Source organism: Varroa destructor, unplaced genomic scaffold (assembly GCF_002443255.2).
Source record: "Varroa destructor unplaced genomic scaffold, Vdes_3.0 BEIS01000001.1, whole genome shotgun sequence".
NCBI classification, from domain to species: Eukaryota; Metazoa; Arthropoda; class Arachnida; order Mesostigmata; family Varroidae; genus Varroa; species Varroa destructor.
Window position 1 is genome coordinate 44,690,102 of NW_019211454.1, and position 19,741 is coordinate 44,709,842.

Below are 19,741 nucleotides of genomic sequence, written 5' to 3' on the forward strand. Positions count from 1 at the left end.
TATGCAGGATGAACAAACAGTGCTTATGGAAGCAGGGACTCATGCATAGAACTTCTATGAGCGCCCTTAATGCGATGCGCGTCTAACGAAGCTGGGGCACAGTGTTATGCTTACGTAAAGCTTACATTATGCATTCGAAACAATCAAGCGCCTGTTGGCTGGGGTTTCTTTTTTAGATTGTAGGACGTGTTTAGTTAATAAGGGGGCAGTCCGTAGGTGATACTCTATGGAGCGAATGATTCGTGCAGTAAATTGCAGATTGCATTAGATCCATTTACTTAATAAACCGATTTTTAAGTATTGAAGTGTTTGTGTTTAGCGAATTTTCCGTCTAGTGGCCATTCCCTTTATGAACGACGAACTTTGAGGTAAATTCGAAATTATGCTAAACATGGCCAATATCTTAGCCGTCAAAGATTTTCGTTCAAGCTAAACGGTGAATGAGAGAAAATTGATCAAATCTAGTTCTCGATTAGGCAGCTTATTAAGTGTCAACTTCTCAAAGGTATCCAAAATTTGTTGGGTCTAGCGTAACGGGTTTAATCTGCTGCAATTTCTGGTTCGGAAGCACGCAGTTGACGGATCCCAGTTAAATCGGGGATCACACCGACAAAACACATACCACTCGTCACTGAACTTAATCATCCTTCAGACAATTAGCGTTTTCTGTTTCATACCAGAAAAATAGTTTCTAATTATTTGGCAGTGGTCTGGAATTCTGTACGGCCTATTCGAATGAGCCTATTTCCCTTCTTCTTCTTCTTTTTTGTTCACTTTTATAAAGAGGATCAATGAAGCTTTGTAGTTTTTTTGACTAGCTTAAGAGAGCGTATTGGCATCGTGTGGTCCAGAACCGGCTACTGCCCAGTGTACAGTTGTCAATCATCTAGGTGCACCATAACGGCCTAGAATGTGTAAATTGTTGCTATGTCGCAAGTAACGAGGATAACTGACCCGTCAAACAGCTTTAGCAAATGCAGCAGCAAGACTCGGACGTAAGCGAGCACCCGCAATACGTATCGCTGAATTAAATGAATCAGATATTGTCCAACTTGCAAGTTCAGGTGGTTCTAAAATAGCCCTTAGTTAAGTTCTACTATTAATGCTGTTAGCCAATCGCTCGTCACAGTTTGCCGGACTTTGTTGAATAGAAAGATTGGTAAATTGGTTATCGAATATTCTACTGTGGTTATTCTGTAAGGAAACTTTACAGGCTTCGTCTAGTCCATTATTAGGACAATCTGGCCTTATGACAGCTACAGCCACAGATATTCAATTCGTCCTATACACTCCCCCATACTTAATTTGTAATTGCACTCTTGGTGCCTAAAATTAAAACAAACAAACAAGATGCGCAATAATTATTATTTGTTATTAGGATACTAATAACAAAAACTATGTTGCAAATACACCATATATATATAGAGAGAGAGAGCAAAATCTCGAACTTAGATTCGGTACTACCACTAGTAGCAGTCTTTCCCAAAGTAACGTTGTTTTTTTGATGAATACTAAATATTACCTTTCGATAAAGCATTCTACGTTGGAAGGTTTGTAGGGCATTTAAATTTTTCAATCTCTTCCTTGTGCTTCAATGTACCTGTCGATGATGTTAATACAAAAACTTTTGAAAAATATCGACAACACGATTCCATTTCCGTCCACTCAACAACTTCACCATTTGCCACCTTCTGCGTGAAGCCCGGGTTTCGCTCAGCTTTACCAAGGACACGAATAAAGTGGCAATTTCCTGTAGGGCAATTTCCTGCTTTACGACATACCTTTGACCATGACAAGCGCTTTTGTCTGATTTAGTCTGCATCAGAGACATTGACAGCTCGCTGTCATAGGTTGGCCTACTGCCCCCCCTCCTGCCCTTTCTCAGAGCATTCCTTGAGTAGCCAAACGGCTCAATAGGCAGGTGGCCTGTCGCGTTGTTTCTCAAGACGCTCAAAACGTCAAACATGAAAGGCCGAAATCAGGCTTTCCAGTGTAAAACGCCACGTTCGCCTTTTACCTTTTTTACGGCCTCGAAAAATTCAAGCGGATATTCAGCGTCATCCGTTCGTTCCTAAATGGCAAGAGGAAATACAGACTTGACGTCGCGGTCTCGCCTAGATCTATTCGAAGAGAGTAAAAGGAGCTGGTCTCACTCATATATAAGAACTCAAATTCTAACGTTACTTTTACGCCTATTCATCATTCCGTGATTCGTTGGGGTTATCTCATCGAAAGAGCTGCGGAGTCGACTGTCAATAACGTCCTTAAAATCTGTATTGGCCAATGGTGGTAAAACTGCCTCAGAAATAATTCTAGACCTGTTCTGCTAATTAGTTGTTAAACAACTCTGTTGTGATTGGTCTTCAATAGTCCTTCAAGGCCAGATCATTTTATAGCACTGGCCCTAAAAACCGTATAACCCTACAGAGTCTGCCTTATTAAAAATAGCAGTAATATATTAGTGCGCAGGCGTGTATACGTCGATGTTATTGAATTAAGAAAACGCGTATAACTTATACAAGCGTAACCTGTAAACTATATTTAGCTCGTGTATGATATTTTGCATGTAGCAACGGGTCACACTGGTATATACGTAGTAGCAAAGTCTATGCCACAATTGTGGAAGATTGGTAATAAATCAGTTAGGACTTTTATATTTAGCCCCGTTCTAATGAATATCATTTTACCTGTTTATGATGTCATTACTAGAACTTCAACGTGTGTGTCTAAGCTTTGCTGCAACAGCAACGAGGGCGAACATAGGACTGACTATTTAATGCGGCACTCATCGGCCCCGATAAGCGCATGCTTGTCAATCCGTGCATTGCTTCCCTTCACCAGGCGCGGGAATAGTATTGATCTTCAACCGCTCACCGGTGTACAGTGTGTTATCATCTCAAATCAACAATAGCTATCTTACAACAGTATTAAACAACGCATACGTTCTCTTGCTGGTTTAGCTGCGTCTTCTTCCAAACTCGTTCCCATAGGATACAGGGTTAACTACATCAGAACAATGTCTATTCCACGGTAAACATCTACCCACTTTGGAAGTAACACTCCATAATCAAATTCAGTTCGAATATAACTCTCATCCATAATATCCAACCGTAATGTCGTTTGTCGAGTGTATTCAAGCAGACGTTTTTATAATCCGTAAGCGATTTTCAACCGATTTCTCGATCCCGACTATGTTCTTTTGTGATTATGCAAACGCGATACCAAATATAAAAACACGTATATATATATATATATATATATATATATATATATATATATATATATATATTATATTATTTTCACTACTGTTTTTTTAAACTTTGAATCATTATGAATTTCTACACCGACTTCGCATAGACTTCAAGAGGAGAAGGCTTGACTTCATTCACCGATTCAAATAATGGGAAAATAAACTATATAGTTATTATATAGGTTTTTTTGAAGATTCTGCCTGACTCCGAACGCAAATTTAAGTACGCTCGGCAGTCGGTATATCGAGGTCGAAATGCTATTAAGCCCTGGACGTTCACCTGAATACCAGGTAACCACGTTTATCCGTCGGACACGATACTTCACATTTAAGAATTAAGTTGGAGGTTGTTTGAATTTTTTCGCCAGAGTGAACTTTCCGATTTTGAATCTGTGTGAAAACGGAAAGCAGCTGTAGGAGTTCGATCACGCTTAGTTAAGGTATTTCTACAAGGCTATGAGAAAAACATTTCAACTAACGAGATTTGTGCATATCATTATTGTTCGATTTCGACATCTTCATTATAGTGAAGCTTGTTGCGTCTGATATCTACGATGTATTAAAGACTACAGATAAATCTGTTCATACGTGTTGGTTCATCATATAGAAGCAATCCGGCACAACACCGAGACATCGTTGTCAAGCGTCTACCTGTATTTTTATGGGGTACGGAAAAGCTACCAAATTGGTTTGTTTTGCTCAGCCTTACTGCTACTGCTAAATTGGACCTTTTCGTCATTAGACATTTCGTCATATTAAACATTAGAATATTCCGTCTAGTTGATGGTGTATTGGCCTTGTCTTAAACATATAGATTTACTTCAACCGAACCAATTATGCGAGTCCTAGCCATAGATATGGTTTACCATAGAGACACAAGTCGTCCATTTTTGCGTGCTTGCCAACCAATATGACATTGCTTGCTAGATGAAATTACTATTCCCAGGGTTTTTGTCATTTATTCACGCTTCTATTGGACGCCAGGATCGAAGAAAACTCGCTTTAAAGATCGATTACGATTGACAGGTTACTGACAGGCAATACCAAGCTCCTTAATTAATAACAATTTTACCTGGCTTATAACACACACAAATTGTATATACGGTTCATGTAACACACGGTTGGTGTCTAAGCTACTTGTGGACTTAATTTTGTTTACGACGTACATCCATTACATGTGTCACAAATTCATTCATATCAAATTTATCTTCTTTATCTAGCACTCCCTTGATCAGTTATCTATCATATCTGACACAATAAAATTAACAGAAGCTCTTTTTTGTTCCGTTTATCTATTTCACTAACTAACAACTTCCATCGGTTTTCTAATTAAGCAACGGTACATAATCCCCATCAAGGTCTAACATGTTCGGTTCTCTTTGACGAACTATTGACGTTCAAACTCACGATGCCAAATACTCTACCACATCATTGTCGCGCAGATATTTCGTTCTAATACTTTCGAATCCTATCAAGTTAGAAATGTTTTTAATAACAGATAAAATAACTTAATAATTAATTGATAAATTAATAAAAATTAAAATGCTTAAAATTAATAATGATAATTAACGAGACTAATTCAGGTGATCGACCCTTTTTCTAGACTTCTGCTTGATTTTTGATGCCAACCGGCGATGCTTCCCGATAAGTATTTAGACAGAAGCCGACTTTACGCAGCCGGTAAAACGGTATATCAGACCAAGCCCGGCGCTACTCAGAGGGCAACGTGAATTGCTGTTACACATATACCCACACATGCATGTGCAGCCTGCTATCGAATATAGCTTAACAGCACATGGCGACCTCAAATGTGCGCCAAGCATTTGCGTCAGCGTCGACAGTGTTATACGGAAGCCTATGTGTTCTGTAACGCCGCAGCATCCTGAAATGGACGCGTCTAGCGGTGTGCAAAACGTGACGGGATGAAATTGCTCGCCTTGTGTGTATGACGCCTACGATGTTTGTACCGTAAAATTTAATGAGGTATCCGATCTGCCTGCATGACAATTCTATCCGATACAAGTACATTTTACCAATTAGTTTAAATCAGCTTGTTAGATTCGTGTTCTGTAAGTGCATTTTGTATGAAGGGGTCGGATCGAAAAAACAAAGCTATCTATTGAGATAAAGCATTTCAGTCCTACTACGACTGTTCACTGTAGAGAAGACAATTTTCAACCTTTGGGCCCGCTTTTTGTCTGAAAAATGAAATAACTTGCCTACGTCGTAATCGAATTGCCTTATTTCTATTATCATTGTCAAGGAAATAAACTACGGCCAAGTATCGTTGAGGCGTAATTATCAGTATAAGGGACACCTATAAGCAATTGAGGTTAATTTTTTGTTTACGAGATCGTGTTTAACTACGAGATTTACAATCGTGCTTCAATTGCGTGTTAAGCGAAAATGATCCACTTTGTTTCCGTACAGGCCACGCACGCAAGTATTTCAGACAGATGTTAATGATTCATACGTGTATATAATATACAAAATAAACACAAAAACTATGGGGATATCAAAAAATATTGCTCAGTCCACTAAGCAAGCATAACTAGTGTTTTTTTTTTTTTTTTTCTAGATTCTGGCTATTTCCATAGCCAGACGAGGAACATACAAGCGTTTATAGATGACACTCCCAGTCAGTCAGGCAGAAACCTGAAGTAAAACTGCTATCCGAAGTCAGTTGTATTTAAAACTCCGGAATTAAAGTTCGTACAGCAGAAGGCGGTAAAAGTCTCACCAGCACATGAATGTCCGGGATAGGAAGCAACGCCCTATCGGAGTCTAGATTTTGCAAAGATTTTCCATACGATAGTGGATCGGTTTACAGCTGCTGATTGCTTTCACCTAGGTTCGGAATAGAGGTACCGCTAGACTAGTGGTTAGGCACAACCTTCGGATCGTGCTGGAAAAACTTCGATACTGACTTCCAGGTTGAACGCAGTATTTTCATAATGCAGATAATACCGTAATTGCAAAGTGTGTGCAATAGTCTGTGAACTGTCTGCAAACTTTGAAATATTTGATGTTACTAGATAGGACATTATGAATCCCTAAGTTTCATTCTAAAAAATCCATGAACAAAGTTGCTCTAATTCGAAAGTAGTTTGGCGTTCGCTACGCTTCGAACATCACTGCTGTAATCAGCAAAATATCACAAAGCAGGACTAGAAATACGTTCATCAGTATAATTGTTATTCCGAACAACAGATTCTGCCCAAATGCCCAGGTATACCTTTGTCGCTAGGCTAATAGGAAACAAATCATAGTAATATATTATAAGAAATATTCTGGTTGATAATATCTAAAAGCAGACATAGTCAGTTAGATTTAATACGGTCGTCCGTTTTGTTTATCAACGACATGGATGGCCCCTTGTTGAAAGGCAGACATTATTTTGAAAGAGCATAGCTGATTCGCTGGCGAACTCGGTTTAAAATTAACAATAATCATGCACTACCAATTGAACACCTACTCGCCGTTCTATACAATGTCGGCACTGATTTAGAAAAAGGTGTAAATGTTTTACAAATACTTTGAATAAATTTGCTCATAACCCGATACTTCCCATTCAGCCTCACATAAGAAATAAAGCTCATTGCATGGGACGCATGTCGCCGGCAAGCTCTCGAAGACCTTAGTCTCTAGGACATTTCCTAAGGCAAAACAAACATACTTCCAATACACAACAGATGTATTTACTTTACGCGGCTTCCAGTCGCACCTATATATTTCGAGATTTACGTCCGGAATCGCCATTAGCCATTCCATCATTGACTGGCTGGCTCCCAAACATTATGAAACGAAAAGAAATACATCTAGGCCCGAGCTCGAACATACACCGCAACTTGTCTTAAATATTAAGCGGAGAATATGTTATCCCCGAAGTTATTACGCGGACGAGGTCCAACCTAATGATAGTGTAAGTTCACTCAATAACGTAGCGTCTTATTTCTAAAGACTATTGTAGCACTCTGCATCGAGACGCTGTTTGCGAGCCATTTTGTGGCGTTCTTGGTGAATGACCAAAGGGAACCTTGTTGCGCAAAGGTCAGCTGACATCGTACCAGAGTCCTAGCTGGGATTCGTGGTCAGCGTTTTCTTCAAATCGCTTCGTAGCCGAAATGGTCTGTCGTGATCACATTGATAATGATATTTAGGGTGTTTACTGCGCTTAGCCCAAGGAAGCTACTACCCTTATGGGACGGTATTCTAGAAAATCTGTATATGAATGATATTTTGGAGAAGAGATTCTACAAGAAGGCAATGTCGAATCATGGTGTTGGTCGAGCCTGTTAATTGCTCATTACAAGTTCCTATTCATTCCAAATGTCATAGATATTAGTGTGGATCTTCTGATGCGCCCGCTTTCCCGATGCTAAATATCCGGCATACTTAGCGCGCTTTCTTAAAACAATTATGATATAATATCCTTGGAGAAATTGTTACCTAAATTGTTATACTCGATAGTTAGCTCTTCTAATTCTTTACAGCGAATTAATTAACTGCCATATGCGTGACCCAGCGGTGCTTACATCGGGATACCGGATCCAACTATAGTAAGTGAACATTTACTGAGTGATTATAGGCAAAACACATGTGATTCGTATGATGGTTAGAGTTGGTATTTCAATTACTCTAGCAGTATTCGTTACTCTTGTTAAAAGCGGACCCTAAATCTTTATTGTTTAATATCTAGGTGCTATAAAAAAGTACACTCAAATATACATATCTCTGCATATCGACAAGTTATCTTTTAGCGACAAAATGGAATAACTTCCTTCAAAAGTTTTCGAATGTATCTGTAGAAAGAGGATCACGATCCTTGCGTGAAATTGGTAGATGGTGCGTATGAACGCGTCCACATCTTTGCCACGCCACCACAGCATTGTGACACGTCTATAATTGTTGTTGTTGTTGTTCACGTGACAAACACCCCTTCCAATGTTTTTTTGTGCACAGGACTTCTTGTGCCGCTTTAAATCTGCGGGTAATCGTCTGTAAATAAGCTTTACGTTCCAATAAATTGCACATAAATAGCTGCTTATAAATTGCTTAGTCTTCACACTTATAGCACAACTATGGATGCATTTAACATAACGACATAACATACAATAGACGACTATTCTATTAAACAGCTTTTCTACGAAACGTATCCTATAGCAACGGTATCCATCGAATATTATGCCTCTTGTTGCTTCCCTTGTCTTCACTCATACCAATAGGTATTTTAAAGATTTTTGTCTTTTTCAAGCGTTCTTATACATTAGATTGTATCGCATTCAGTTCTAGCAAGATATATAAGAAGAACGGGAATCTTACCATTTTCAAGTTACGAACATCGTTCCCGAATTGAATCAGGCGTGCCGAAAGTGCTGTAATGGTTGAGTTTCTAGGTTAGATTGTCGATTCCTTGTTTTTAAAATTTCTTCGGTAAAACGCACTCCGAAGCGTATGAGAACGCCTGAACAGCCTCAGTGACGTTTACGAGGACATCGACGTGGCTGTCAATTTTGATATGCGCCATCGTTGATGTCTGTTCTGCGTGGTAGTCGACTTTATTGTACGCAGGTGCTGCTTGCTTCGTTTCGATATTGTTTACCTTAGAATGCAAAAGACAAAACAATGTATAGCACAGGGATTTGATTGTACTGTCGCATCTCACATACTTCTTTCATGCATTCAGTCTCTTTCATACTGAGCATTACACGTACATGCCATCAAACGTACCTTGCCAATCCCCAGCCGATGAGATTATTATGGAAACGTTACAAGGCGCTGAGTCTGAAAAAGGTCTGAGCTGGGTCTGAGAACTTTATCGTGACGACAATAGTTCCTGGAAGCTGCAAGACCATTCCACCGACTTGTGTACAGTCGGCTAGCTTAGCTGATCTCTAATTGACCGACCTCAATCAAAAACACATGCGTTTTTAACGCCTAACCCGGCAGCTAAGCTCTCCGGCGTCATCATTTCTGCTGCTTTTTTTGGTTCTTTCATTTTACTTAAAAGGGTCGATATCTTTTGATATGAAAGTACGCCCCAATGGCTTGCGGCAAGGCCAACCTATGCCACGCCACTTCCTGCAATAAGCGAGGACACTAGTGCCTCCAGTCAGTTTGCTCGACCTCGCGAGACGTCGCTGCCGCTGCTGTGGCGCCTCTGTTGTAGGCAAACCCAACTAGAATCCCGTTAGGACCCGACCGTGTCGCGCCAGTGTCAGTGCCAGTGCGCCGCCTGTTCGTCTATCGTTCTCAGCCAACGAGCCATATGTGGCTCGTTCTAAATGCGATAATTGCAACTGTGGACCATACTTTCTTCCGACCCGCTGCTATTGCTTGCTAGACTCCAGCTGAGTTGGTAGACGTTTCACGCTGAGGCGAGCATAGACGGGCATGGTTGTGTGAATATCTCTACTTGGAAAGGGGATGAAAATAGGGATCGATTCCATATGGAGGCCGTGCAACAGGCCACTTATTGACTTAGCTAGACCACGGAAGCTGAAATTGAAGCTAGTCTTGCAGTACCTCACCCCCATTTCCTTTTCGAAACGTTGCGGAAACCAAGGAACGTGGGAGGCGCATATATGAAAACAGTAGTAGTAGCAGCTTAGTGATAATAGTAGCCAACAAACTCCGAAACGCCGTCAAGGCCTTTGGGCCCAATTTGACCCGACCGCAAAAAGACGGGCGTACCGGCTGCAGCAGTGGAGGCGATAGCCCGGGTAGTGTGGATCTAGTTACGCTGAGGAGCAACTGGGCTGGCGGGCGACCGGATCTCGACCGAGATCAGATAATCCCTAGTAGCACGCCCTATGTGGGCTGTTCGAGTCCCCTTAGCTATAGTCCATTGAGGGAGATCTTGTGGGATTCCAGGGAATAGCGTCAAAGCCACTGCTAGCGCTTTTGCCGTCTCCGTCGCCGCTGTATATGAACTGAATGATGAGGGAGTGAAACGAGCAAGAGGGAAAAACTCCCTCCTCCTTTTCCGCTTTTTCAGCCTCCTAGACTTCTCTCTCCACTTGTTGCGCCTAATCTATCCGGTTCTCTGACGGTCTAGCCTTAGGTCAACAAGACTCGACCAACCTAGCTCGGCTTTCGTTTCTCTACCTTCAGTACCGGATTGGTTCCCTCTCCCGCTGACCGCGAGCACCAACACCCGTCAGCAAGGCGGAGCGGCTAGAGCTGAAACAGGCCTGGAAGTGAGGCAGTGCGGACACAAATGCAAACGACGAGGCCACTGTGGTGGAGTTCAGCGCGTCGGAGCGCAAGTTGGAGAAAGAGAGTAGTGATGAAAATCGTCCTGCTTGACACAAACAATCATGTGAGCAAGCACTTTATCAAATTTGAATTGTGTTAGCAAGTAAAGCACAAGCATATTTCTACTATGATAAACAACTAGAAACGAGTTGATTGTGAAATCGATCGACTGGAACCACATTGTATCAGGAGTAGTACTGTTATATACCAAATGAAAAACACATTCGCTAGTTAAGTAAGACTATTGTTAAAAGTGGAAGCTGTACTAGAACAAAGCTAATGATCGTGCGCTTATTTTCAGTTTTACAATTGACCTGAATTCGTGTTAAGAACGGACCTCTTGTATAAACTAATTTTCATATACATTTTTTGGGTGTCCACCTATTCAGTGGATTGTTATCGCTCGACGTCCCTGGAATAGACAGCCTTCATCATTGATCAATCAGAAACAGGAACTATTGTGAGATCTGTGCTTGTGTTCGTTAAGAGACCTCTGTCGTTGAAACTTGCCCTGCTCCATGTCGCCCACGCTTGACATGCAGTTACTGGTAAGCAAGATCAACCTAGATGCGATTTTTTTCCCGCCACAAATCTATTTTGCGTCATTTCTCCCAAACACGGCAACTATGTACAGGCGATATAAAAGCGAGATGGTGTGAAAACGTGTCGTAAAATAGTACGGAGTTTAAATCTAATAACGATGAAAAAAAACCGTTTTATAAAAAAACAGTCACCATTACATCATTGAACACAGATGACAAAAACAACAACAAATGTGCACAATCCGTTGAAGCCATGCTATTTCGACACGTCCATTAACAGGTATTCTCCTGTTATTTTACCTAAATGTTTGCAGGTATATGCCTTAACGTATTCTGGCGAGACAATGATGAAACAAGGATTGCATGTTGTTGTCTCGTCGGACATGTCACCTAATGACCGAAGCGTATCATAAAGCACCTCGCTTCAGTAACAACATTACATTGCGGTAGAATATATCAGTTTAATACAATTGGTATATAATAACTAGAATATATAATGCTGAAACATCTCCAGTGGCATGCATTTAGCATGTTTTTTTTACAGCGGTCTCCATTTAGTATCATGGCAGCCGCTTTTCTGTTACGATGCCAGCCATAGAGTATATATAAGTTTCGTTGGAGAGGTTGAGCCAAGTAGAATTACACAGATTAAACTTCAGCTCGTGCATGCCATCCTTTCACTGAATGCGTTTGGCGGGAGATTATGAACACTCTGAAATTTCAATTCAAAATTCGAAAATATTGTTGTCAGTTACGCAGTAACTTCCGTAGTCATTCAACGTAGCCATTTTCAAAAGAGAAAATTAGCGCTCTCGAGAACTCTAATTTGGTTCAAAAGTCATTCACGCTCTATAAAATGATTCCATCGAATCTGATCAGGAGTAGAGGTCTGAGGACATCAGGCTGCACCTGACACACATAATTTCCGGTAGCAGGTTCATAAGACTGTTCTAAGCGTTAATTGTGCTTTTGTGCGTATAACATAAGCTGTTATCTTAAAGCTCAACACTGCTGGTGTGTCTGCTTAATACTGGCGAAACTAATTCAGTAGCGTACCAATAAACATGAAGAACGGTCAGGGGAAAAGTGGTACAGGATTATCACGGCCTGACAAAGTTACAATAAGGTTATTAGCGATGTAAATGTATTGCCACAAGACGATTTTACTTAACCACAAAACAACACTGCATGAGAACTGCTAATCCAATCGTGTACGTTATATATAATTGTTAGATATATTTCCGATTTAGCCTAGAATGATTTTCTGTTTCGTAGAGTCTTTTACAGAAATCTGTACGATCAGACGACAACAGAGAATGAAACATAAATCTTTGAGGTGCTAGATTTACATCACCCGCCAACGGTCAAGAAGGGATTGGTGCACAAAGAATATTTGATGATCCATAGTTTGCGTTAGGTGGTAACTATCTGTTATGCTGAAAGAAGCTTTACTTGTGGGGATATATCTGAAAGAAGGCGTCGCTTGATAATCGATTCAAGCCAGCAGAATTATATTTAATTCAGAAGCAGTACTTCACTTGGATGTCCCACTAGCATGAGTTACGTTTCATTTTTAGCGCATACGTTAAACTAATGAATATACAATGGGGGCTTCTATGACCTACTAACAATCCGTGTGCCGACGTTTATTTCTACAAGACCTTAGTACATATTCAGAAACGGAATCCCAATTTGTAATATTTTGCAGAAAAGCAGCTATAAAGACTACTCAGAAGGTTACAAAAACTCATCCGATACAACAAAACACTTGGACTGTTCTAGCTACCGTAAAGTCTAGTACGGCGTGAACTTCCTATCCAACCGGTGTCCAACCATATCGTTTTGAAACAGATGACAACGGGAATGTTGGCGCAGTTAACACTGTCAGGCACCACGCAAACATGAGACCCTAATGGAGGGATTATGGGCTACTAAAAATGCTTATCTCCGACAGCTTAAACCACGATCGAATGTCACTTGCACTAACTTATGCAGGCATTAAAACTATTGGCACTCAAAGTACATTCCTCTTTTCATAGCTGAGCTAGATGGTTGTGAAGGAAGGAAGCGGTGAGCCTTAGACGCAGACGAGTCACAACGATACCTTGATGGGGGTCCAGTAATTGTAACCTGCCATTAGTTATATCAGGTTAAACATATTAGATTAGAATGGAAGTTGCCGCTCTTTTTTCCTGCAGAGAAAAAACGACACATGATTACGTCACGTCCGGGCAAGGTCCAAAAAATATGGTACCACAATACCCCCCATTCGAGGGCTATCTGGCATTTCAGTCGCACAAACACAACAATACTTCACCTCTTTATTTCAACTGATCAGAGAAGGAATAAAATGTACGTCTGCTTCCAGAGTCCTCGTACCAAGGCACGACATGAAGTACAATTGAAGATTCCGCCATATTGAAAATAACTGAAACGAACATGTTGATAAGGGCGTTCAGCTGTCTTGGCCCGTTCACGGGGAATATCCTCGCTCGGGATAACCAATCGAAGTATTTTTCGAAATCTGTCTTTATACGTATCGGGTAATTTTCATAGCCCCAATAGGAATGTGCGGTCGATAACACTTTATTAGAGAGCCTCGCCAGGGCCTTTCCTGAAATTCTCAAAAATCCTGCTATTAACACACTGCTAGGAACAAGCCTTTCGTCCCTGATCATACGTACGTATATGGCTACTCAACCTGCTTTTGAGAAGGAGTAAAGGACAAACAATGAGCAGCTTGCGCTGGCACAGCTTCACTTCACAGTGATATAATTAATTTACTTAAAGGTTGTTTTATGAAGAGAACAATCTGTCAATTAATGGGTTCATTATGTTTTTTCAGGGGTCGATGGGTCAATCCAGTTCATTACTTATGAAAGCACAAAACTGCGAACTACTCTTCATCTAGATGTAATCTATTTTTATCCTTCGACGGAAGATTAATTGTGAGAGCTAACAGGAGAGCATTGGTAAGCAAATAAGGTACATAACAAGTCGACTTAAAAACCTATCTGTGAGTAAAATATGATTATTTTACAGTTTTCTTCTATTTAAGTGCACGATTGCGGTAAAGAGCAGAAAGTTACTACCTGAATTAGACACGTGCGAGATGCCTCGACCCAGAAGATTATTTCAAATTCCAACGGTAACCAGCACTCGACGCATCTTCGCGACGCTCGCATATAATACTCAGTTTCATTGCATCTGAACAGCACTCTGAAGTTTTCGATTTCGGCCTTACTCGCCTTCCTCAGCTGCTAACTTCTGCTGGTAGCATTATAACGACAGGATTTTTTTTTAATATGCATGATGAAGATCTCTAAGAACCTTTAATTATGAATCGTCTGAAAGGAACAGACAAAATAAAGGAACGACAGCGTTCTACTATAGAAGTGTCAACTTCATTACAAAAAGGAGAAATAGCTGCATAAGATGTTTTCTGTAAGTTTCACTGTTGTCGCACGTAATAACTGCTCGATAGCGTCTGATTTTGTATTGAAAGGAAGAATGGACGACTCGCACGTACCGGCTATTGAAATGATTAATCAAGCCAATATATTATTCCCGAAATAAAGCTTTACTGTATCGTGTAACCTGTTTCGGTATCACATTATAAGCCTTGAGATTCAGCGAAGAGCTACGATCAGTCCATGCTATTAGGACAGATAGCGTCTAAAAAATGTGCTATTATTTGAGTCAATATGCTATATCATACTTCATTGAGTTAGGAAAAGCCATTGCTATTCCAGAAGAGGTTCTATACAATTCTACGCAGTGACATGATATAACAGTGACAACTTAAGGAACTTAATTAGTAGAGGCAGCCATCCCATATTTTAAATCAAATCCGTCAGCCCGTCACTGGCCTTTTGTGGTAAGCGACCTTCATGCAAAGGCCCAAATACTCTATGAACAAACTAAGAGCGAATTTTTTTGTTATTTTCCAGAAGCTAGCTATTCAGGCCTCTCTGTAAACGACCACTTGATAGACACAACAAGGCTCGAGTTAGAAAAGCGTATTTTTTCGCGTGAAAGCAAATCCAAATTGTGGAATCTCAGAGGTATTTCTATACTTTATTATAACCTTCATTTTATATAAAATGTATATGTGCGGAAATACGCCACCTACCTGTCTAAACCAGATCGGCTAGTCATTGTCAATACTGTTATTGTCATTATGACGGATATTGCTCCAGCCAGGGGGGGGGGGGGGGTCATAAGCTCCGTTCTAAACGTTTACTTGTGTTAAATCCGCACGGACACGTAAATAAAGCCACTCCCTGGTTTTAACGCGTAATTTCTAGCCCCATCGCTGAACTTCCACATACTACAGTATCAGACTAGTCGTTCTTACTTCGCGCACCCGCTAGTGCCTTAACAGCCAGAATTTATCGAGAACATTTCACTATGTTAATTTCAGCTTAAGTGTAGTCGTTAGATGATCCAAATGACTATCTCGGCAATATGTACTGGTAAGCATATACGAACCCTATAATTATGTTTACATTTGTAACATTTTTATCGATATGCATGGGCGAAACGATGAAATATTACAGCCTTGACTAGCATTTCTTGGTTCCGCTGTCAGATTGGTCGAACTATAATTTTTTTCAATGGTATTCGATATCTCTACAAGGCACTTGCGATCGCTTAATTTCTACAAACTACTTCAAATCATAATTTCGAATTACACGAAGAGGCGGACCGGCAGAGATTGCGCAGTTCTAAATAGGTCGGTTGCTTTTTGTTGGTTCTTTACTTCGTTTACCATTGGCGCGGTCCTTTCAACGGTCGGTTTTGACGTGAGTAGTTCGAAACGGTGAAAATAACGAAGTGCTTCAAAGCTACGGAAATGAATCAAATTGGCAGTATCAAATCTTCCATTTTTTTTTTTTCGCCTACAATTCCTGGCCGAATACTATCTTCGCTTACGTTTACCCTGGCAAGCTAATGGAAAAAACGATGGCACGAAAAAAGAAGCTGTGTCTCATAGAAATATGGACGCTGTTGTAGCCAATCGTTTTTTGCCGTAAAATGCATTGCGTTTCAGCAAAAGTAAAACGGAAAATTGATGAAATGTGTGAAACTTATGAAATATAAAGCTTAGAAGCATCTCGTGAGCCACAAACAATGATGAGTGCCATTAAAAGACCAACGGTAAACGTGCGAATCATCTAAAAGTAATCGAGAAACGAACGCGTAATATCTCGATCGTTGTTGTTACGAGGGTTTCTGTCGTTGGAACATAGTTACGTCCCACTAATGTCGGGCGCCATGCCATCTTATCTAGCTGTTGAGACATCCATTCACCGTACCAAAAATATAACGACAATTTCAATAAACTTCGGTAGTTCATTGTACTTGGTTGTGGAAAAGGACGATTCTCAAGGGTTTGGAGCGTAGCCCGTCTCGAATACACGATGAAACAGCGTTAATTCTTATGGAAAGGTAAACATGCTTTTTTCGATCTGATGAGCTGATTCGATCGAATCTGATGACATAGTAGGATATGACGGCCTAGTAATAGGCACTAAACGATAGCTGAATGAATGAATGAATGTACGTGTGCGTGAACAGTTGCTGCCACATTGTAAGTAACATGCGAGAAACTACTACTAGCTCGTTGGCTAGCTCTTAATGCACATATTAAAAAACTTGTTTATAACTTAAATTTAACCACACGCACACATTGTTATGGAATCTGGAAAGTTAAATGAGTTTTGTAACTTAACCTTTCACTGTTAAATTAAATGCTGCATGCATAGAGATAAGGTATTACCAATCGCAGAATATCACGAAGTAATTGCACGCTTGGGAATCTTTCAATACTTTTTTTTGTAGTGCAAATCAATTAACTAAGATGCTACAGGATAGTCTTAAAGTGCCATTTCATAATAGTTATAAGAAACCGTACGCAAAGCTGCATCTTCTCTAATTACGTTAATTGGGAGTTCAAGGCAGACTTCTATGAGCCGGGCCTATCGGAACTAACGTCATACGTGTCCGTTAGTAATTAGCCGACAAAACCCGATCTGCTGATGACAGGCTTAATCAGACAAACGTGTGGTGATTCAAAGTGTAATTATCATGCAGAAAAAGGCCCCCCGCGTTAACATGGCAGGCTTTACTGGACTAAGGTCTAAGCAGCAATCAATACTCGTCTAGAATATCAATTGTAGATGGCTCTCCATAGCGACAATTAAATGGGGCCTGTGTCAGTTGCTGCCGTATCTACAACGTTAATAGAACGTATAACTTTAATGATCGATCGCAATTAACCGTTACACGATGGTTCGCATCGGAATACGAGAAATAATCACCCTTGTCTGCTTATAAAGATACTTATTATTGTCGCAATTGTTCTGTAGTTATGTTAGTAAAATTATGACTTTTATATTTAAACGATAATTTGCGTTCCAGCTCTCACGAAGTGGGCGTTTCTTGTTCCGACATACTTAAGACCAAACAACTAAATATACACGGATCACCATGAATTTATCTAGCAACCTCCGGAACACTTTAGTTCTCGAAGGCTTGCCCTTGGAACAGCAAACAGTTGGTAAATATGACGGCCGACATGATACCGTGACACAGAAACTGCATTAGCACAACGTCTTTCTTGCTTGTTTTGAAATTGCATTGAACTGAGTCTCATGTATTTGCAGGGCATTGAAGCGAACTATCGCGTGATACAGCCGATACAGGTGGCTTAAATATCGTTCGAAATTTTTAGCGTAAATACACCTAGCAACGTAGTAATATTGAGAACGTGAGTTTCTACTCAGAAGTCACCTATCCTATTTCATTAACTTTTCAATATCTCCGCGCAGAACAGTAGAACATAATTGTTGCCTTATAGAAGTCAGCCTTCGCTTCTGTGTTTGTTCTCGATAGCTAAAGCCTATGCGGCAACGTACGATCTGCTGTTAACTTGTTATTAGCTTATTATAGGCGTATTAGCTCGACCTACAATTAGACAAATTGGAGTTCCTCATGGCAAGTGCTATGAGTGCTATTGTTCGATCTAAAAATCTATTGGAAACAAATTTCAGAAAATTCTTTCTACTGTACCCAACATTAGATGGTTATAGCAGTAGTTGTATATGTGTGAGCGAGCTTTGTGTGTTGCGATGCTGCACAGAGTGGTAAGCGCGGAATGGAAAGTCCGAGTCACGCAAAGATGTCGCCTAGCTTACTTTAGCGTATATTGCCACCATGGGCTGGTAATTACCGTTAACGTGCTAGGTCGGCATTTACTTCTGAGGTCGATAATTACCAACTTTTTAAATCTGGCAAGACGTTACGCACGAGATATTCAGGTTTGTCTAATACTACTATATTTAACAAAAGCAGTTTAATCGAACATCTACTCAACCGGTAATATTTTTGTCGATCTCATTCGGAAAATATCTTCGAAACACGCCTGTTATCATAGATGGCTTTTCTATCTGAAGCACGGTAGAATAGGATAGAGAGTAATCGTTTTGATACTTCACTACGGACACGCTAGTATTGTACATATCTAATTCTAATTTAGCTAGCTAATGCTGGCAGGTCTAAAGCCTTTTGCTCATAAGGTGTTTCTTAAGAGTAAAGATTAATGCGCCAGCTAGGAGAATCTAGTTAGCCTTAGTCGTCTTTTTGCTGTCAACAGGAGCGACTTGAAAACTGTTCGGGTTGCGATAACTTTTTGTTTTGTTCTAATGAGATGCGTAGAAAAAAAACTTTGTTTCAATTCGACTTTCATCTCTATAAAGTTACCCGAGTTAAGAATACCGTATCAATGGAGGCCAGTAGAACTACACATATTCCGATTTTATGGCAGTAGTTGAGAGGGCTTGTTTGTGATGTCGCAAACGGGGTTTCATGTCACTGTTAATAACACAGAAGTTATTCGAATAAAGTGAGTGGAATTAATGTCGATTTCATAAAATATGAACGAAGAAACGTATACCTATAACATACTGTAATTTACTTCCACACTGAAGCAAGCACTCTTAGGATTTAAGTATCTTCTTGTTCAAGGACACCTAAACAAGTATAGATCTTTCCAGGTTCGTGAAAAAAGCCCATTCCTAACAATCTGCCATTATGGCTGCGTGTTTCCAGTAGCGAGATGCTGGAGGGCGATAAAAAGCCATGTTCTGTAACGCGTTTCGCTAGGGTAATTTTTGTCATTTTTAATAAAATTTTAAGGCCTATTTGTTCGGGCAATCTGAAGGGACGTCGAAATTGCACTGCTTTTGCTTAGGACATTTGTTTTTGAAGCCTGAACCCGAGATACGATTCGCTTGGATGAAATTATATTAGACTCGTAGACGAATGAAACCGATCGTCAGTGGAGAGGCTTATAAATAAAAAAAATCGGAGAACACGTTTGTTAAATTCCATTGTAAACAAAAAACACTCAAAGGGAGGAATTTTATACTAAAAAAATTGTAGGTTAACTATTTGTACATATAATTATTTTACTTATATAGGTATTTATATAGCATTGGCTACGCTTTTATTCCAAATGTTTGTGAAGTTTTATCAGACGACATGATTGTCCATCAGTATGACCCACTTCCGTTAGTGCCATCGAAGCATCTATAAAGCCCAGCATTACGATTGCCGTAAAGCAAACAATTCGAAGGAATCGAGTTCCTTACCTTTACGATAATTCCTATCGTTATTCGCTGCCCAGGCC

General features: G+C 40.2%; 1 protein-coding gene and 1 long non-coding RNA gene across 21 annotated transcripts in view; one reads left to right on the plus strand and one right to left on the minus strand.

The window, feature by feature from the left end:
- The window catches only part of LOC111255534 (uncharacterized), a 28,017-nt gene extending 9,754 nt beyond the window's left edge, over nt 1–18,263 (minus strand). The window contains exons 1-5 of one of the 5 annotated variants that reach the window (XR_015324084.1): nt 18,124–18,236; nt 15,182–15,425; nt 14,142–14,316; nt 8,573–8,852; nt 7,908–8,259 (exon numbers count right to left, since the gene is read on the minus strand). This is a non-coding gene — a long non-coding RNA (uncharacterized LOC111255534). Of the gene's footprint in view, nt 1–7,907; nt 8,260–8,572; nt 8,853–14,141; nt 14,397–15,181; nt 15,426–18,123 lie in introns of those variants that run through there. The other 4 variants (XR_002675539.2, XR_015324089.1, XR_015324095.1 and 1 more) reach the window with 4 other exon arrangements.
- LOC111255533 (uncharacterized) overlaps nt 10,294–19,741 on the plus strand; it is a 31,925-nt gene continuing 22,477 nt past the window's right edge. For 3 of the 16 annotated variants that reach the window (XR_015324064.1, XR_015324065.1, XR_015324063.1), the window contains exons 1-4: nt 10,294–10,571; nt 10,809–11,055; nt 11,364–11,495; nt 13,895–14,034. The gene's annotated coding sequence lies outside the window, so the exon portion shown is untranslated. Of the gene's footprint in view, nt 10,572–10,808; nt 11,056–11,363; nt 11,496–13,417; nt 13,730–13,894; nt 14,035–15,473; nt 16,501–18,257; nt 18,372–19,741 lie in introns of those variants that run through there. The other 13 variants (XM_086984017.1, XM_086984028.1, XR_015324060.1 and 10 more) reach the window with 12 other exon arrangements.